General features: G+C 34.7%; 1 protein-coding gene across 2 annotated transcripts in view; it reads right to left on the bottom strand.

The window, feature by feature from the left end:
• The window catches only part of LOC126881423 (SAM pointed domain-containing Ets transcription factor), a 159,231-nt gene that overhangs the window by 76,196 nt on the left and 61,588 nt on the right, over window positions 1–21,447 (bottom strand). The window contains exon 1 of one of the 2 annotated variants that reach the window (XM_050645697.1): window positions 170–317. The exons of the other annotated variant lie outside the window; for it this stretch is intronic. The gene's annotated coding sequence lies outside the window, so the exon portion shown is untranslated. Of the gene's footprint in view, window positions 1–169; window positions 318–21,447 lie in introns of those variants that run through there. 2 annotated transcript variants of the gene reach the window in all.

Raw genomic sequence — 21,447 nt, 5'->3', positions numbered from 1 at the left:
ATAACTTGATGCGCGGGTAGTTAAAGGTTAAGCTAATGCTTCGTCAAAAATTTAAAAATTATATAAAAATTAGTCAATACAAGAAGTATATTATAAAACAGTATTAGTGTATGAATGTCACAGAACAACAAAGATAATACATAGAAAAATATTACCATACTATTTTTACCTTGATAAAGTGTAGTCATGTTCCAATAATTTTTAACAGGTCTTTTAAAAATGTAACACCACTTCACCAACAAGCAATCACTTCCTCACAAACCGATCTAAATTAAGAACTGAAACCATCTTTTTTAATCTTAGACAATAGTCATTGCTTCCCTTTCTCTTGAATTTTATGTTTACCTTGATTTTGTCTCCATTCTTAAGGAATACCCAGAGCACTTGTCTCTCTTTATCGCTTGACGAATCGTAGTCTGTCCTTGTTACTCGGAAATTTTGTTTTTGAATCGCTTACGTCACCTATTGTATGCGTAAAAAGTAATTAGATGCTAAACTATAGATGGTGAATGAGAGTGACTGTGAGATAAAAATGTTGAGATAGTGTGAATCCTGGGAAGACAATTTTCCGGTACTGAAGACAATTTTCGGTATACAGGATATTAATATATTATTTCAAAGGGAACTAGGAAATCTAACAGTTATTTTGTATCGGTGTAACTTAAAATCTGTCTCAGAACATACGGATTTGGTTTTTACTATTTATGAGTATATAAGTAAATAATTTTCCAATTACTATTATCATTGGATAACCACATTCTGTTAACTCTAGATTCTGCTCTAAATAGCGCTCTAAAAAGGTCTATTTCCAGCAGAGGAAGAACAAATAACGCTTCAACAGGAAACAACATAATTTAACCGATCTCAAAAAACTAATTAAAGACCACTGTATGAACATATCAGAAGACTACTGGGAAAATGCAGGAACCAAACTAAATGAAATTTATCCTCTTGTGAAGACCATCTTGAATACTCCACCCGACAGAAGAGACCAAGTAATAATTAACCGACTAAGAATTGGACACACTGCACTGACCCATAAATTCTTAATCAAAAAAGAGTCTACTCCAACCTGCAAAAACTATTCTCTCCCATTGGCGGTGAAGCATATTCTGATTGATTGCCAGTACTACGAAGAAACGAGAAGAAAGTATGGAATCTCAGATGGCATCAAAACCACTTTAACTATAAACACTTAGCATGTATGAAATTATTTAAGGGTTTACATAGGTCTTGAGGGTAAAAAAAGTGACTTTTTAAAAAAATTATATCTCGAAAACTAAAAATTATTTTTATTTATAATTGGAAAATGTAAAAGTATAGTACTTAACCCTTAACTGGTGACCATGCGTCTCACAGACTCCGCATGTTTATTAACGCGTCTGCGTTTCTCGCCACAAATACGTAGCAACCTGTAATTCGGTGTACCTTCCTAGCTTTTAGAGTATATTCGAATGTGTTAATGAGGGGTACCTCGCTTGTCCCGTTTTCGAAATATTTACGTCTCGGAGTCTACTAGACGCAAGGTCACCATTAGTGTTATTTTAATATGGAGAGTTTTCGTAAAGCTGTAAGAGTATTAGACGATGATTTCGAAGAAGTATGCACAAAATGGTATAATGAGGCGAACAGTGACATTACTGATGATGATGTGGAAGAAGAATATTATATAGAAAGTGATGAAATTTGTATAAATTGTACCGGGGTAGAATAGATTTTTAACGTTTTTTTGTGATTTACAGGATTTGTGCAGAATTGCAATTATGTTGTTTTTAACAATTTTTTATATAAGATGGACCTATTGTGAAACATACATATATTATATTTGTTTGTATATGTTTATTTTTTTTTGGAATATGACTTTAAAAATTTTGTGTTATAAAACATGTTACTATTTTTGCTGTTTTTGTTATAAGTCCTACAGCTTGATTTTTGTCTTTTTGGCTAAATAAAAATGACACTACAATATTGTTTTATTATTAAAAACTGTTTTATTGCATTTTTTAAGGGCCAGCTTGACAAAAATAGCTTTTTTAGCCAGGAGTCTCCTAGACTCATGGTCACCATTTATGTAATTAAAAATAAGGTCACCAGTTAAGGGTTAAGGTACACTCAAAAAAAATTTTCAGCCAAAAATATACATTTTTGTAGAGTTGTCTCTTCAAAAGTCTCATCTGAAATCAAAAAGTTTCTTGTAGTTTATACCTCTGGCGAGTGAATGAACGAGGGAATTAAAAAAAATGAAATTTGAAGATTTTACATAAGTTTAAACACATTTTCGACACCAATTTTTCTCATTTTTTTCAAAAATGACGATTTTTAAAGTAGTTTTTTTATAAAACAAAAACAACTTCACCTAATAAAAATGCCTTCGTTTATTCACTAGCCAAAGGTATAAACTACAAGAAACTTTTTGATTTTTTGATTTCAGATGAGACTGGACTTAGCTATGCTGCGCACCGCAAAAAAAGGGCTGTTGTCGAAAAATTGCACTCAACTCTACAAAAATGAATATTTTTGGCTGGAATTTTTTTTGAGAGTGCTTTAAGTGCTGTAATTTTACAAGTTCCAATTATGAGTAAAAAATAATTTTTAGTTTTCGAGATATAATTTTTTTTAAAAGTCACTTTTTTTACCAGCAAGACCTCCCCTTAAAATATTTACGTTTATATACGAATTCTTGTGTACGTTATTTCACTAATAACCCTGCATGGTTGATGTGGACTGTATGTTTTTTTTTTCTAAATAAAAGAAAAACATGAATTATTACCACAAATGAAGAAGATAATAATATACACATATAAGTACAGAGCAAGTTCAAAAAATATTTATTGAAAAGATGATGAACAGAAAAGCTACAGGTAAAAACGGAATACCAAACGAATTACTGAAATATTGTGGAGAAGCTATGACAGAAGAATTAACAACTTTAATACTTAATAAAATTCTAAAACACAATAAAATACTGGAATAATGGAGAACGAGCGAATTAATTCTACTACTCAAAAAAAGAGATAAAGACCAGCCCTAAAACTACAGAGGTAAAAACTAGATACATACTACCCTAAAATTCACAAACTAAAATTTTACAAGAACTTATGAGTCAGAGGATAAGTTAAGCAGATGATCAACAGGATTTTACTACTGGAAGATCATGTACAGATGCAATATTAGTCATAAAGCAAATTACTGATAGTATAGATAGACTATTACTAGTATAGACTAGTCCCCCGAAATAGCATAAATTGAAATATTACCCCTTTGACAAAATACCAAAACAACAAAAAGAAGTCAGAAGAGATGAACAACTTACTACCCTTTGGATCGTGAAAAGAAAACTGTCAAAGTGTCACTCGGGATACAAATCGATAAGTTTAGAGCTCTCGTGTAATTACTACTGATTATTTCATTCATAGGAGATTCTGACCAATAGAAAGCTACAGAAATGAAAATTAAACTGATAATTTTTGATAATTTCCCGTCGTCAAGTATATTACGTCAGATAGCCTTCGTTGCTATGAAAAAATACATTCAGTGACATTAATGACAATGTTTTAAAAAATATAAAAGTGATGACTTTCAACCGTCAAATATTTATAACAACTGTGTGTTTAATTGTACTAATTTGCACTTACATAAATAAATTACAAAAAAATTTTGGTTTTAAACAGTTTTATTCATGAAATAATCGCAACAAATTGCACTCGATCTCTAAAATTAATATAGAATTTTAGAGCTCTTGTGCAATTACTACTGATAATCTCATCTCACAAAACTGAAACAATATAGTAATCAGCAAAGAACCAATCAGATGTAAAATATAAATTGATGACGTCAGCATTAAACAAGCAATGGAAATAAAATACCTTGGAATTGCACTGTCCAGCTTTGGAGAACTGGACAAAGAAATGAAAGATCAAGTGCAGAAAATCGGACGATCATTCAAAAGAAGAAGTGACAATCTTCCATTGAGGTACCAATCTGCCAATGAACAAGCAGAATGACTTATAAAGGGGAAGAAAAAGAATAATAAATCGATTGGTTTACTACTTTGTACAATTATTTCTAAATTTCAGACCTCTCAAAATTATTTTGCCTCGTTTATTCAAGATTTTTAAACTGACTTTACGTTATTTTATCTCTTACACCGACAGATTTTGGATGAGAGACAATAGTCTCTTGCACTGAGTACGAATTCTAGGAGGAGACGTGTTTTACTGTAGTAGGGATAATTTTTAATCAATAACAACAATAGTCTATACGCTCTGAGCTTCGCTGGTGGCGCTCCTAGCGGATTACTGGAATTATCTTTCACCGGTAATTTTTAAATTTATTATTTAATTGTTATCGCTTAACATTTACAACGCAAAAAATTAATTAAATTGTAATCGATTTTTTTAAGATTTTGCTAATCATTTTGACGTTCTATTAATAAAATATGAATTTCTTACTTCGGATACTTTCACAATTATCGTGTAGATGGCGCTAAGATTTTTAGATTAAATTATAATTACATATTACGGAACATTAAAAAAACTTAAATTCAGTATTTAAAACGTAAGTATATTTAAGGTAAAAATATATACCACAGCTTTGAACAACTAATATTTTTTATAATTAATGTTTTTAATTTTAATTTTACATTAATCACTTTGACATTTATGTCAAATTTTCGGTAAACGTTTACAGACTTGCCACTACTGGCGCTCGAGAATTTGTAAATATCCCCTCTACGTACGAGCTCACAGCGGATACCTACATTATCTTTAAGTCTTGAGTATCAACATATTAATTTGTACGACAGCAATATTAGTCCAGAGAAATAAGGTTTTTGTCGGGACACTTGAGCAGCCAGGTTGCAAATGGGTTTTTTGGATACTTTATACCTAATACATTATAAATACAAAAATGCCCGTCACAGTTCGGACGAGAATTTTAGTTATTAACAAATAAGCGTCAAAAATGGCAGTTTTTTCGTTTAAATCGCTACAGATAAAAATAGTGTAATTAAATATCTTATTTAGAGTATTCATCTTTTAGTAGATGCGCAAAGGTTCAAAATAGCAGTTTTTGAATTTTGGTCCGATCATCTGTTGCTTCGCTAATTGCAAAATAAGACTAAAATTTCAAAATCAAAAAATTTACTATAACTTTTGCGAAAATTAACTTAAGACTTTGATATTACATGAAAAGTTTAGAAAACCAGTACATATCATGCACAAAAAATTTCCAAGATGATTCGTCAATTAGTTTAAATTGTATTCAATTTGTTTATCCAACAGAGCTTTTTTTTGCAATGGTATTGTTCAGGAAATAATAATGATACAGCAATTTTGTGGAAAGCACATGAAATAAGAACACTTATATTTTCAACCATTTAAAAAAAATCTATAAATAGCCATTTTTATCATTCCGCAAACATTTTACTAAAATAGAGTCACCTTTGACTTAAAAACAATTTGAAAAGCTTTGTTAACATTGACTGTAGAGTAAATTTACTTTGGGATTTCAAAAGCTGGTATTTTTATTCGATTTTTCAAAAAAAAACTTTTTCCCTAGGTTAATTTTGGTCAAAGTTAGCCACTTTTATTATTTAATTCACAGTTACTTCTATATATGTACATAAAATTATCCTATAACAGTGTTAGTTACCATACTCCTCTGAAACGGCTTGACCGATTTTTATGAAATTTTACACGTATATCCTGTAGGACTGAGAATAGGTTCTAATCTATTTTTCATGCCCATAAATTATAAGAGGAGTTGCCCTCATGACATTTTTTTTATTCTTTTGGACAAAATTGTATAACTTAATTTTCTATGGTGTAGAATTAAAAAATACATACAACCCTTAATTTTCACTCTTTTATCACCAACCCCTATTTTTTAATAGCCATCTATATGTGCATCTATAAAATTCTTCTGTCACACTGTTAGTTGCCATACTTCTCCGAGACCGCTTGACCGATTGTTATAAAATTATATAAGTATATTCGGTAGGTCTTAGAGTCGGTCGTAATCTATTTTTCATATCCTTGAGTGAGAAGGGGGGTTCCCCCTAACATTTTGTAATGCTAAGTGGGGATATATGTACATAACGTACTCTACAAGACTACGAGTACATACAAATTTAAAAAAATATGATAAAAATCTATCAACAAGCTCCGGAGATATTAATTGCAGCATATGTTTGAAGAATCAATTTCATTTTTTGACCTCACGGATTTTAGTATTTATTCCGCTCTACCGACCACGAATCGATTTCGTTAGGACGTAATTTTTAAAGCTTTATTAACCAATTTATTAAAGTTCAAAGTTTAGTCAAACTTTACACATAAAATTTACACCTTGAAATTCAAAATGGCGCTAGTTAGGTTGCTTAATTGTTATAAACAAAGTAGTTGTGAATTAAATAAAAAAGTGGCTAACTTTGACCCTGACTATTTCAGCTAATTTTGACCCTGACTAATTTTTTTTGAAAATTCATGTAAAAATACCAGCTTTTCAAATGCCAAAGTAGTTTTAGTCTAGAGTCAATATTAACAAAGTTATTTAAATTGTTTATAAGCCAAAAATGACCATACTTTAGAAAAGTGTTTTGGGAATGATAAAAATGAAGTTTTAAGGATTTTTTTTAAATGCGTTGAAAACATAACTATTCTTCTTTCAAGCGGTTTCCACAGAAATGCTATATCATTATGACTTTCTGAACAATAATATTGCAAAAAGCTCTTTGGGATAAACAAATTGAATAATATTTAAACTGATTGAAGAATCGTCTTAAAAATTTTTGTGCATTATATGGACTGTTTGACTCAACTGTTCATGCAATATGAAAGTCTTAAGGTCATTTTCGCAAAAGTTATAGCAAATTTTTTATTTTCGAAATTTTTATTTTATTTTGAAATTTCCGAAGCAACAAAGGATCGGACTAAAATTCAAAAACTGCCATTCTAAACCTTTGCTCATCTACTAAAAGAAGGGCACTATAAATAACATATTTAATTACCCTATTTTTACCTGTAGTGATTTAAACGAAAAAACTGCCATTTTTGACGCTTATTTGTTAATAACTAAAATTCTCGTCCGAACTGTGACGGGCATTTTTGTATTTATAATGTATTAGGTATATGTATAGCCCAGTAAATGGACGGGAAATGCGGTGATACTGTCTAATTTTCAGGGGCAACTCTGAATTGCATGAAAATTTGGATTTAGGTTCTACTTACCCTCCACTTCAAAGTTGAAACTGTGCAGTTGGTTGCTTTTACTTGGGGGTGACAATCACCCCTTCTCGGGGGTGAAAAAACATTCGTTCAAGATAAGACCGGAAATGGATAAATTGACTGATTCTAAGCAACTTTTGTTCTATAGAGTTTTTTAAATAAGTCAATACTTTTCGAGTTATTTGCCATTGAAAATGTTGATTTTTAGACAAAAAAACTACGTTTTCAGACGGTTTTTCGCAAATAACTCAAAAAGTAAATATTCTATGGAAAAAATATCCTTAGCAAAAGTGTAGCTTATAAAAAACCGAAAAAAATGGTGTATCAGTAAAGTCTATCAATCAAATAAAAACAAAGTTGTAGCTCATGAAAAATACGTTCTTATTCGTTTAATTCCAAATCGAATATTTCAAGGTGAAATCATCGAAAAATGAAGCACTTTTCGGGAAACACCCATTTAAACTTTTTAAAGTGTTTAAAAAAAGCTTTGTTTAAATTGTTAACAATAGTTTTTAGCATTAAAAATAAGCGAGTTACGCTCAAAATAAAGTTATTGCTCTTTTCTTTTGTAAGATATCATGAAAATCTCTCCGTGTTTAGCTCCCCAAATAAAATTATTCGCTACCGCTTTACAAACAATTTACTTACCTATCTATTTTTTATATGATCTGTCAGTCTCGCCGGTTTAAAGTGTTTATTTTTGAAAGGGTTATAGTTGAAAAAGCTTAAATGAGTCACTAATCACGAGTGTATGCAAATTTTGAACATACATATCTTATCCAATTTTTGTCTTAGGGAGAAACAAAATGAAACTAGCATATTTATAATAGCAAAATCTATATCTTTTTACTCTTTAAGATTTTTCTTGTCATTAATACTTTTTAAGTTATTTTGAAAAAATGAAATTTTTCAAAAATTTTTAGAAATTTTATTTTACTATAAAACCAAATGTTTTTAAAAATAAACCAATAAAACTTATAGATCATATAAACAATACACATACCGTTAAAATAAATGGTAAAGCCAAACTATTAATTTTATTTAGGGTGCTAAATAGAGGGAGGTTTTCACGATTTTTTTTTACCAAAAAAAGGGGTCAACTTTTTTTCAGTGTAACTCGTTTATTTTTGATGCTGTAAACTTTTGTGAAAAACAAATAATAAGCTTTTTTTAGATACTTTAAAAATTTTAATAAGGTTTTCCCGAAAAGTGCTTCTTTCTTCGGTGATTTCGCGTTGAATTATTCGATTTGGAATTAGACGAATAAGAACGTATTTTTCATGAGCTACAACTTTGTTTCTTCTCAATTTGTAGACTTTACTGGTATACCATTTTTTCGTTTTTTTATAAGCTACACTTTTGCTAAAAATATTTTTTTCGATAAAATATTTACTTTTTGAGTTATTTGGGAAAAACTGTCTAAAAACGTAGTTTTTTTTTTATCGAAAAATCAACATTTTAAATCGCGAATAACTCGAAAAGTATTGACTTACGTAAAAAACTTTATAGAACAAAAGGTGCTTAAAATCAGTCAATTTATCCACGCCAATTCCGGCCTTATTTTAAACACGCCTTTTTTACCCCTCGAGAAGGGGTAAATGTCACCCCCCAAGTAAAAGCCACCAACGGCACAAATTCAACTTTGAAGTGGAGGGTAAGTAGAACCTAAATCCAAATTTTCATGCAATTCTGAGTTGCCCCTGGAAATTACACTCCAAAACGGTGATTTATTGGGCTAATATAGTACCGAAAAAACCCATTTGCAACCTGGCTGCTCAAGTGTCCCGAACATGGTATATTTTTGCCTTATTTCCCTGGCGTATATTTCAGGTCTATACACGACTTTTTACATTTCCTCATAAATTGCAAACAAATTTCAAATTCTACAGCAAAAAGTCGGCTGTAAGTTTTACGTAAACAATTATTGTATCCAAACATAGTAGGTATCCAGAAAAGCCGAAATAAAGACTCGATAAAATATAATGGTTAACGGATTGGACTGGATTGTCTGTTTAAAGGCTACAATAATAATTAAGAACTATTTAATAAATAAATTAACTAGAATTCTTAATTAGGAATATAATTTGAGCAGATTCTAACAAGAATAATAAAATAAAGAAACGCATTACATAAAAAGTATAGATAATGGCAAAAATAAAATATCATATTAGGCAAAAATATCATATTATGATAAACGAAGTTTTGAACGCCAATTTACCTATACCGATTAAATATCAATTTTTACAGTGTATAGTGTGTATTTTAAAATTACTGTGTGATTGACCTTTGGTGGTTTTTTTAATTGTTGCTAATGTCTTATTTATACTTTTTAAAAAAAAAAAAAAAAAACGAAATACTTACAGTCGAAGCTGCAACTTAAAAAAAATAATGTATATAATATAATATAAATACATACACATGAAAACAAAACCATTTAAAACTTACAAAACTCTTTCTGCAAAAGACAATATCGCATGTGTTCAAATATCGTCTTCTAGTTAGAGAATTAGAGCGTGAATCAGAAAATCATTTATGTGGGTAAATATTTGTAATAATAATTAACTGAATTGTGTTTTTGGTTTTGTATGGGATTAAGCTACAATTGATTGCAATAAAATTACGATTTGACCTTTCAATTTACACTCATAATACCATTTTAAAAAAGAAAGGAATTAAAAAAAATAAGGAGAATATTACAACCTATTGTTGCTTATTAGTTAGCACTTTTTTGTCAAATATGACAGGCAATTCAGCCGGTGTCGAACTTACAGGTAGGTAAATAGCCATGTTTTGCGTTGAAAATTCTGTTAGATGATGGTTGTACCCTGGGTCGACATCAAATTCAAATTTTTTTTATGTTTATATGTTGTGTGTTTATTTATTGTGTTTTTATGTATTTTATATTATGTGTAGATGTGTATATAAATGAGGACAAAACCAAATATATTAAGATCATGGGAGGGACATACGAAAAAAAGAAGAAAACTTTAGTAGAAGGTCTAGAAATGATAAAAGCTATAGTTGTTTTAAAAGGGTGGACAATTTTAAATAGATACCTGTGTGTAAGGTGTATTCGATGAAAATAGAAAAAGTAAAAATATGAGCTCGATGTCATAATAGCAAAGGGGATTAAACGAAGAGCAGTTTAAAGGAGCACTAATGAATTTAAAATACCTTTTCTAATCAAGGCAAACTGCTAATATATATAAAACAGTAATTAGACCACCAGTAATACATTCCTACGACGCACTCACATTAAATATGAAGGAAGAGTGTACACGGACATTAAAAAATAAGAAGGAAGAGTGTACTCTGGACAGATGGGAAAGGAAAATATTGAGACGCGTATTCTAACGAAGAAACTCAGAAGTCTGGTTGGAGAGAAGATCCAACAAGAAATTTATGGCTTTTTATAAATAGCCTATAAAAATCCAGGTTCGTCAAGTTGCAAAGTATAGGATGGTTGGGATATGTAGAAAGAATGGTAGCGAACAGAATGTTTAAACTAGTTATGACCAGAAAATCAATCGGTCCCAAAAGAAGAGGTAGACTTAGAACGAGGTGGATTAATAAAGTGGTGGAAGACTTTAAACACTTGCAGGTGAGGTACTGAAAAATAAAAGCACAAAACAGAAGTGACTGGAAAAACCATGTTAATCAGTTGCTTCCGAGTACCCAGCTAGTTAAGAATTTTTTATACAGTGTGGAAGGCACTTATGGAATAAAATTATTTCTGTCCTTGTTTCAAAAAATTATAAAAAACGCTAAGACCCGTCGATTTTTAAATAAAAATATGCACTTTTTCCACCTACCTCTACCGAAAGTATACTTTTCCGGACCTGATTGTAGGGAGCAAAGTTGTACTTTTCCTCCCTAGGGAGGAAAATATTTTTTCTCCCTAGGGAGGAAAAGTAAAAGTGAGGTTACGGTATTTCATTCATGAAATATAACTTATTGACGCCCTGTACAATATCTATTTGCTATTACGTAAGTATCTATATATTTTAACGTTTATTTATAAAACACCCTGTATTTTGCAGAATCGTAAAAAAACAGTAAATTGTTATTTTGATTTAACAATGTTTACATTAATAATTTGACTTATATTTGACAGTTGACAGTTATATTGTACCTCCTTGTTAGTTTCAGTTTTGATAAATTTTGTTGGTTAGTTACATAAATAAGTTAAGTAAAAATGAAAAAATTATTTGATATTTGAGGAAGGTGGAAAAACCATATGTATAACATGGGAGTAAAGTGCCTTTTCCTCCCTTGAATGATTACTGCCCTCCGCTACGCGTCGGGCAGTAAACTTCATTCTCGGGAGGAAAAGTAACACTTTCCTCCCTTGTTATACAAATAGCTATTTAACCATAAATTTAAATGTACAGGGTGATTCGTGCAAGTCTAGCAGAGTACATAAGCTTTAGTTTTAATGGAACACCCTGTATATTATTAAATCTTTAAAAGCTGCTTAATAATCCGATTTCAACGAACTATATCGTGTAGCGTGTATTATGAATAATACAGGGTGAAATTTTGAAATTATAAAGTATGGAAACCACTTAGGTAATAACATTGTTTATGTCCTTATTTTAGAAAATTATAAAAAATAATGGGACATGTCAACTTTAAATTTAAATGGGTGCTTTACAAACATTAATTTAAATATACAGGGTGATTCACGCAAGTGCAGCGTAGCCCATGATCTCTAGTGTAATGGACCACCCTGTAAATTTTTATGTTCTTGGAAGCTACTTCACAACCTCATTTCAAAAAAGTGTATTATGTAGGGTCCATTATAAATAATACAAGGTGAAATAAATTTCGTCAAGACATTAAATACAAAACCCAATAGATTTATACCTATTTTAGAAAATGCATGTCTTTATTGAGCTAATTTAAAAAATAATACCACTATTTAAAGTATGATAACTTATTAATTTCAATATTTTATGTAGGTATTTAAAATCTTGACGAAAATTACACATCATATTAAAATTTCACCTTGTGTATTAATCATAATACACTTTTATGACGTGAGGTTGTTTAACAGATTTTAAAAACATAAAATATACAGGGTGTTTCATTCGAATTAAAGATCATGAACTGTGCTAAACTTGTGTGAATCACCCTGTATATTTAAATTTATGTTTAAACAGTGCATATTTGAATTTTGACATATCCTAGCGTTATTATAATTTTCTAAAATAAGGACAAAAACAATTTTATTCCATAAGTGGTTTTCACACACTGTAACTTCATTCTCGTCCCGGACGTCGAAGAGTAAGGTCACTGCTAGCACACCCCACTCTTACCGACGAACAGCGAGAAGCCTGAGAGCACCAAGTGCTGAAGAAGCGGCGCACGGTTAGCCCTAAGCTATTAGTTTGGAACCAGTGTGAAAAACCAACGACGCTTGGCCGTGTAAACCAAAAAGGTAGACGGATTACTGGGTTTCAGAGGAATACTCTGGCCCTGGGCTCGAGCGAGTTCGCTCGCCCCGAACTCTACCTAGTGTTCACATACGGTTGCAAGAACAAGTGCGAGTAAGGGGGCCAAACTAACTGCGAAAAAGGCTTTCAACGAGGGACCCACCAGCAGCAGGGTAAACTGCACCCATCAGGTAATTATAGTCACTGTCTTACGCCGGAAAAGCACGGAGGGGTGGACAAGCCACCTTTATCCCTGGGGTTTACCCCCCAGAACACCTTGAGGCTGAGGTGCCCTCCGATCGCTCGACTTGCATCCTCACCCATTTGTAATGCCTTCTTCTGTAAGGTCAGTCAGCTCCACCCGGTCGCTTCGTCCTCGGACGACGACCTCGACAAGCGTTGCCACCACCACCACCACCACTACAGCCACCACTACTGCCAACCAGTTCTCTTCCTTACATCAGGAAGGCACTGTACCCCCATCCAGAGGTTACAACCGGCTCACGGCGGAGCTAGACCTCGAGACGCTTAGCGCGGAGATGGAAATCGTCCGCAACAAGTATCGCGAGGCCTACCTTCGCATCGAGCAGGATGACGCCTCCAACCCCCTTCTGCAGCGATATGCTAACGATTTTCCGCCTCTAAGAACACCAGCACAGGCTGGTCCTCAGCGACAGAGCGCTCGGAATATTCACGGTGCCATACCAAAAGTCCCAACTCAACCTTCAAAACAAGCACCCAAACAATCGAAACAACAATCTTCTCAACAGCAACCCTCTTCTCAACCACAAGCAACCATCAGCACTGAAAACAATCCTGAACCGAACGATTTCGTCTTCCAAAGAAGACAAATAAGACAAATGTCTTACGCCAATGCCGCAGCCAATCCACGCCCCAAAACCCAAGCCAGAAATCAAAACGTCATCAACGCCATAAACGATCCCACACTGTCCGAGTATCTAATCAAAGATCTTCCAAAAGATCTTTGTAACAAACGTACCTTCTTTCGGCAAATAAATGCCACCACTCTTTTGTCCAACAAAATTCATTCTTGTAAAGTTCTCTCACATGGAATCGCACATCTTCGACTTTTTAATCCTATAAATGCAGGGGATATCGAGAAAGCTATCCACACAGCAACTGGCCAAACCATGGTTACGGTCCATAGCCGTAGCAGAAATGCAAACACTTCCGCTAAAGAGCCTACCTATCTCCTCTGCATTACCGGAATCGACGTAGATTACTCCGAGCAGGAGGTCACCGACTTGCTCACAGAACAGCAATTCCCGGTCGAAAGACTGTGGAGAGTCAAAGCCTATAAAACAGGCAAAGACTCTAAAGTGATCAAGGTGGTGACCAAATCCTTGGAGAGATTTACGTCAGCACTGAGCCGAGGCATAACTCTAGATGGCGAAATCTACAATGCCGAACTCCCTCATGGCTCCGACCCTACAATCCCCACCCCAAAATATTGCAGCAAATGTTGCATCAACGGACATTCCATCGACGAATGCCCTCAAAAAGCATTCGTCTGCCCCCACTGCGGCGGTAACCACAAGTCCAGCGCCTGCACCAAACAGCAGGAACCCAAATGCCCGAATTGCGGCGGTGACCACCCCGCATACTCAAACAAGTGTCCACAAAGACACACCATCCCCTCCGCCCAACACGAAATACAGCCACTTACGATCGAAATATCATTCCCCCCTTTCGAACTCCCTACTGAAACAAAGAACATCTTGTCTATTCAGACTGCTCTGTTGCTTAACTTGTTGCCTGAACTTCGCGAGCATATCGCTGCAATCACGGCTAATCTGATTAGCCAAGTCTACGACCACTCCACAGTGGTCCACGGGTACGGGAGCAATGTCACGGTGACATTCCGCCCCAACCACTAAACACCCTCCCTTTATGGATTTCACCCTAGGCACAGTCAACTGTCAGGGTCTCTCCAAAAAGAGACCCCTCATCAAGAATATCCTGTCGAAGCATAACATCCAGATCCTCGCACTCACAGATACTCTGTCGAAAAACGATCCACACTTCGCAGGATATTCGATCATCCATCGAAGCCGCTGTCAGGTTTCACGTGGGAATGGTATTCTCGTGAAACACGGAATACCGCACAACATACACACATTCCCACAAAATTTTCGTCCACCTGATGTGGACTTCCTGGCAATTGACGTGCACATCCCCAATAACGAAACCCTCACGATAGTCTCTTACTACAAACACCCGGATCAACCACTCAACAGGCATTTGCTAGAGTACTTTTCAAGGCTCGGCAAGGCTGTGTTGATGGGCGATCTAAATTGTAGACACACACAGTTTGGTGATCATCGTCAAAACCCAGAAGGCATCCGCCTCACGGATTATCTACTAGACCTTCCTATTTCAAGAATCACCAACACTGAATTCACGTTTTTGAACGCCAATGGGGCTTCTATTGTCGACCACATCCTAGTTACTAGTAACATTCTGGATCGGTTCGGGGATAGATGCCACATAGGTGATTCGATAACGTCAGACCACGTACCTCTTCTTGTCGACACCGACATACTCATTCCAAAACAACCAAACCCTCCAAGATCTATAAGAGACTATCGTCACGCTAACTGGACTGAATTCCAAAACTTCATCACACAAAATCTCCCTATGTTAGGCGAACTCGATACTAACGACAGTATCGACACCAGTGCAACCGATATCGAGAACCTCATCACTGAGGCGATCACGCACGCAATTCCACTCAAACAAATAACTTATACATCACCGGCACTTCCACAATACATCATTGCCAAAATTCAACAAAAACGACGTCTTCTACGTCAATACAAGGCCAACAGAAACCCACTTATCAAAACAGAGTACAACCGGATCTGTGCCAGGATAAAGAGGGAGATATCTGTCCTAACGGCTCGCCGGTGGGAAGATGCTACCTCAAAACTGGACTACAGAGACGGAGGTAAATTCTGGCAAAAATTCAAAGTCCTAACAAAACAAAAATTATCTCAACCATCTCATCTGTTGGTCAACAATCACATAGTCAATTCCCCAGAAGGGAAAGCCGAAGCATTCAGAAATTCGCTTCAAAACAATTTTCAAACGCCAGATAACCCGAACTTTGATCGCATATTTAAATTCAACACAGAATACATTGTAAATGTTACTCTCAACCACTACATTCCAGTCTATGATCCTATCATGGACCCCCTCACAGACAGGGAAACGGAGAGCTTTTGCCAAATCGGCAAAAACAGCGCTCCCGGACCTGATGGCATCAATCGAAGGTGCCTCAAAAAACTTCCAGAGAGTATCATCCCTCTTCTAACTAAAATATTCAATGCATGTCTCAAAAACAGCCACTTTCCTACTCCTTGGAAAGTGGCCAACACCATCATGCTTTTGAAAAAAGGCAAACCCCCAACCGACGTGGAATCCTATAGACCAATTTCATTAATAAATACTCTGGGTAAGGTTCTTGAGCTAATCCTAAAAGAGAGGCTCAATAACTTTCTCGAAAACCACAATATCATACCAAAATTCCAATATGGATTCCAGTCAGGAAAATCTACTAAACATGCATTAATAGACTTCACTACCAAAGTTACTCAAACCATCAACGATGGTTCATTCGCCATAGCCACATTTCTGGATGTGCAGAAGGCTTTCGATCAGGTCTGGCACGACGGGCTTGTTCGGAAACTTCTGGACATCGGGCTTCCATTGCAATTTACCAAAATTGTACACTCCTACCTCCACAATCGTACTGTCAGAGTGAAAATATGCGATCAAAAGTCCACCCCCTTCACTCCACAAGCTGGAGTTCCCCAGGGTTCAGTCCTAGCGCCGCTGTTGTACATCATCTACAACAGCGATATCACTAACCAAAATATCCCAGGTACTCGGCTGTTTCTCTATGCAGACGACACGACTCTGCTCTCAACTACCTCTCGATACAACCCAAGACTCCTCTTCAGAAGAGCCCAGGCTCTGTTGGACGGCGTCGGCGAATGGTGTTGTAAGTGGAGAGTCACGCTCAACGCGAAAAAAACAACAACAATTGTGTTTCGCGCCCCTTCTGTGTCAAATAGAATCATCCGCAATGAAGACGACCAATTTCCTCTGAGTTTGTTGGGAGAAAGGCTTGTTGTTAGCCCGACTGTGAACTACTTGGGAGTACTGTTTACCAGGACTCTCAACTGGGACGCAGATCTAAAGGCAACTTTAGATAGGGTAAGGAACAGGGCCAGACTTCTCAACGCTCTCTCGGGAAAAATTGGCAAGACACACAAGAAGACTCTCATTCACACTTACAAGACCTTTATTCGACCCGTCATGGAGTACAAATCATGTATCTACTCTCTTTGCTCAAGACAAAAACAAGAGAGGTTGTTGAGGACAGAGCGCAGAGTCTTGCGTAGATGTAACTATGAGCACTGGCGATATCCCTCAAACGAAATCCATAACATCTCGAACATCCCCAAAATCACCGAGAGAATAAACTCTCTGAACAGGAACTTCACAATCAAAGTAATCAACGGCCCCCCTTCCGACACACAAGAATCTCTCAAATGTTCCTGTTCATCTTCCGGCCACGTACTCTACCGAAAGCCCAAACGCAAAAAGATTCACGTACCGTCCGCTCTAATGCAAACATGCATTGACGAACTCCCGGTAGAGTACGAAAACATCCTTGAGGCTACCCCGTTAGCCTACCGTACCCACCTCTAACATTTCCTCTTCCTTACCCCGAACAGGGAGAAGTTGGTTTTTTGCGGTTTCCCAACTTCATTGCACAATTATACCTGTTCGTCCCAAGAAAATAGCCGCAACTATTTTCTCCACTCGAACGCTCACTGTCCACGCTGCGCTCAAAGCCACCTCCTGACCGCCGACGAGGGACGCAGGTTCGCCTGTCGTTGTACAATGGTTTCTAGGGAGACTGGTCGAGAGCAAAGCACGGACAGTACACGTAAATGTCTATGGAACCAACAACAATCCATCAAACTTTCTTCTCTGTTGACTTCTTAGCCTCTGGACACCACCGTCCGGCATAACCAAGGATCCAAGAACACCAGGACACGGCGCTTGCCCCAGTGTGTTTTTCGGGCTGTTTGCTTTTGCTGCCAACTCTAAACATTCACCACAAACCCTGAAGAGGACAAAATCCTAAACGGGGAATCACATTGTACGCATTTCTTCTTAACATTATCAAGACAAGCAAATCAAAACAATGTAGTAGCACTGTAACTTCAAAATTTCACCCTGTATTATTCATAATACACCATACACGGTGTGTTGAATTCAGAATGTTAAGCAGCTTTCAAAAATATAAAAATATATAGGGTGTTCCATTAAAAATAAAGTTTATGGACTATGCTAGGCATACATAAATTACCGTGTATATTCAAATTTAGGTTTAAAAAGCATACATTTATATTTAAAAATGGACGGGTGTCAGCGTTTTAAAAAAAAATTAAAACAAGGACAGAAATAATTTTATCCCATAAGTGCCTTCCACCCTATATACTTATGTGTTTCATAAAAATGCCCTAGGTTTTAACGACCTGTTAAGCGTATAAATAAATAAATAAAATCTCTGTACTTACTTAAATAAATTGTCATCTTAATTAACTTATTGTTAAAAAGTTTGCTACTAATTTACCGAATCTAACTTAAATACTTATAAATATCACTCCAATTAAAAAGTGAGAACTGATGATCTCGCGAATAAAAATTCTTTTAAACTGATTAAATAACCCTTTCATATGGTATAAATATCTATACTAATTAAATTTAAAAAAATCTAAATATAGACTCTCATTTACCGAAAGACCCGTTGACTACGCTCCATTTTTACGTCATTTCTTATAAAATACGTACTTTATTTAAATTACCCAAATAATCAGCACCAACGAAATTTAAAAAAAAACGAGTTGTGCGTAAGGATATGACGATAATTTATACAAAAGAAACATGTACAATGTAGAATGTAGTAAGCTATTATTTTAATAAGTTGTCACGTTTTTAAAATACCTATTTTTTGGTAGCAGTCTAATTATTAACTCTGTATACAGTATGATCTAAAAGCATGGAATAAATTCATTATTTGAGAAACAGACGACTTTAAAAAATTTTAAAACACGTCAATTTTAGTTTTTAAATGGCCATCAAATGTGTTGCTGGCAATTATATTTGTTGGACATTACGTAATCAGTAATAAATACAAATCGAGTTTCCGGTACACCTCATTAGAAATCTCTCCTAATCGCTATTGCAACGATGTATCATTGAATTATTTATTTCTACAAACTTGATTAAAATTTTGTACTTAATTAAGTAAAATCGAATTACAATAAATGGGGACTCGTGTTTGGTGCCATTCGATAGATTTTTCCAACATATTGAATACGTGTATTTTGCAGTTTTTCGATCTGATGTTCATTTTTCGTCGATGTTGTATACAAAATTTGTAAAAAAAAACATGCAAAAATAAATACTGAATATTACAATGCATGCGCGCTCAGCGTTTGACATTAAAACCCCCCTTGAAAGTAGTTCAGCTGAAATCCACGGTAGGTCGTCATTGTGACATCGCTTACATCGCTTATTAATTTATTTATTTAATACATCATTGAATTATTTTAGGCTTGTTTAATAAACTAAGCAGATATTGATGGTAGGAGAGCCCAAGCGAGGATTTTTGCAGTTACTGTCGCGTCAGATTATCACATGGGGAGAAACCTTGTACCCTGTAAATGTACCTATACCATATTTATATTGGTTCTTAACACCGCTTAATTCATTAAGGGGGGACCGAAAAAAAATCTATTCATACAAAAGCTCGAAATCCTCAGATTAAGATTAAGTGAAGCACATGCAAAATAGTGTATATTTCAAAAATCTGACGATTTGAGCGGGGCGTAAGAAAATGGGTGAGTCACAAAGTTGCACAAAAAAAAGGCGAATATTTCGCGAAATAAACGTCAGATCGAAAAACTAAAAAATACGTGGGGGTTTCAATATTTTTCAAAAATCGATCGAATACTACTAAACACGTCTCCACACGGAGAGGGGTGGGAGGTAAATTAAAAATTTTAAATACGATATTTCGCGATCGTAAAACTGCAAAATACACGTATTCAATATTTTTCAAAAATCTATCGAATGACACTAAACACGTCCCCTCACGGAGGTGGGGTGGGGGTTACTACTTTCAAATCTTAAATAGGAGCCCCCAATTTTTATTGCAGATTTGGATTCTTGGACATTTTATCCAATTATGGATAGATAACGCTATAATCAGAAAAAACGATTGGTGGAAATGGAAAATTAAATTAAAAAATAGAGAGCCCCATACTTTATGGAAAAAATAACTTAACTTTTTTTGGTTTAACACGTACTCTTCACAATCCAATAGGTCCCCATAACGCTCGAGTAACTGCAAATTTAGCATACTTTACTCCCCTACTATGAGGATTTATTGATGAAGAACATGGCTAATTGTTAAAGCCCATAACTTTTTTATTTTTTAACATAGGCAAATGAATCAGAAAAGAAAATGTTACGAAAGCCTAAGGCTATAATTGAGTTTTAATTTCAATATTTTATATATTTATGCTAGAATGTTTCACAGGGTGTTCCAAACATTAAGAAAAAAACACAGTATGATTGGTACACCCGGTATAAAATGATATTTACCTATCTAGCAGCAATATTGTTACGCCGATATTCTTAAATAATAAGGCTATAACATACTAAAAGAATCACTTAAATCGGACAACAGGTTTAGGAAATTCAAGACATCAAACATGTCCCATTTTTAAGGTGTTCGGCTAATTTTGCCGGTGTGTGTAATTTCTTTCATTGACTTTCTCATTGCATCATTGCATCATTGTTAAAGGTTGTCAATTTCAATATTTCTTATAATTATTGTATTGTACGTGACTAAGCAAGACCCTACGATAACAGCAGCAATACTGAAGGCCAGGAAAAAATCGGAATAAAACTGCTTAAATCATTCCAAATCAAATATAGCATAGCATTCCCGACCACTGACTGAAAATTATATACAATCACGACAAACATAATATACACAAAAAGGTAATTTTTATGATAATGCTACAATTATAAATGACATACTGAAATCTTTCCTACAAAAGAAACACCATAAGAGCAGGCCGAATTTTCCGAAGATAAAGTGATCAAAATCACGGAAATTTATTATCCCAATAGAGATTTGCTTTATAGATTATTGCAACGCGTTCGACAAAGTCAAATGGCATCACTCTTATGGATATTTCAAATGCATTTTACCCAGAAAAAGCTATTAAGTAATTATGTATGTACAGGGTGTATCAAAAATACAGGTCATAAATTAAATCACATATTCTGGGACCAAAAATTGTTCGAATTAACCTAACTTACCTTAGCACAAATATGCACATACAGTAGGAAAAATGAAAGAATACCCATTAACGAACATAATATAAAACACGCTGTGTTTTCCTGTCACCGTGTCATACAAAAAATTGGCCAGCGCAAGTACATGTAATAATTATTATTACATGTACTTGCGCTGGGCAATTTTCTTTGTGACACGGTGACAGGAAAATACAGTGTGTTTTATATGTTCGTTCATGGGTATTCTTTCATTTTTCCGACTGTAAAAAATTTACAACCCTTTGAAGTTACAAAATGAAAATCGATTTTTTCGAATATATCGAAACTATTATCGATTATTTATTGAAAATGGACACGTGGCATTCTTATAGTAAGAA

Source organism: Diabrotica virgifera, chromosome 3, assembly GCF_917563875.1.
Source record: "Diabrotica virgifera virgifera chromosome 3, PGI_DIABVI_V3a".
Lineage (NCBI taxonomy): Eukaryota > Metazoa > Arthropoda > Insecta > Coleoptera > Chrysomelidae > Diabrotica > Diabrotica virgifera.
Note: the sequence above shows the minus strand (reverse complement) of the source record. Positions and strands in the feature narration are given on the sequence as shown.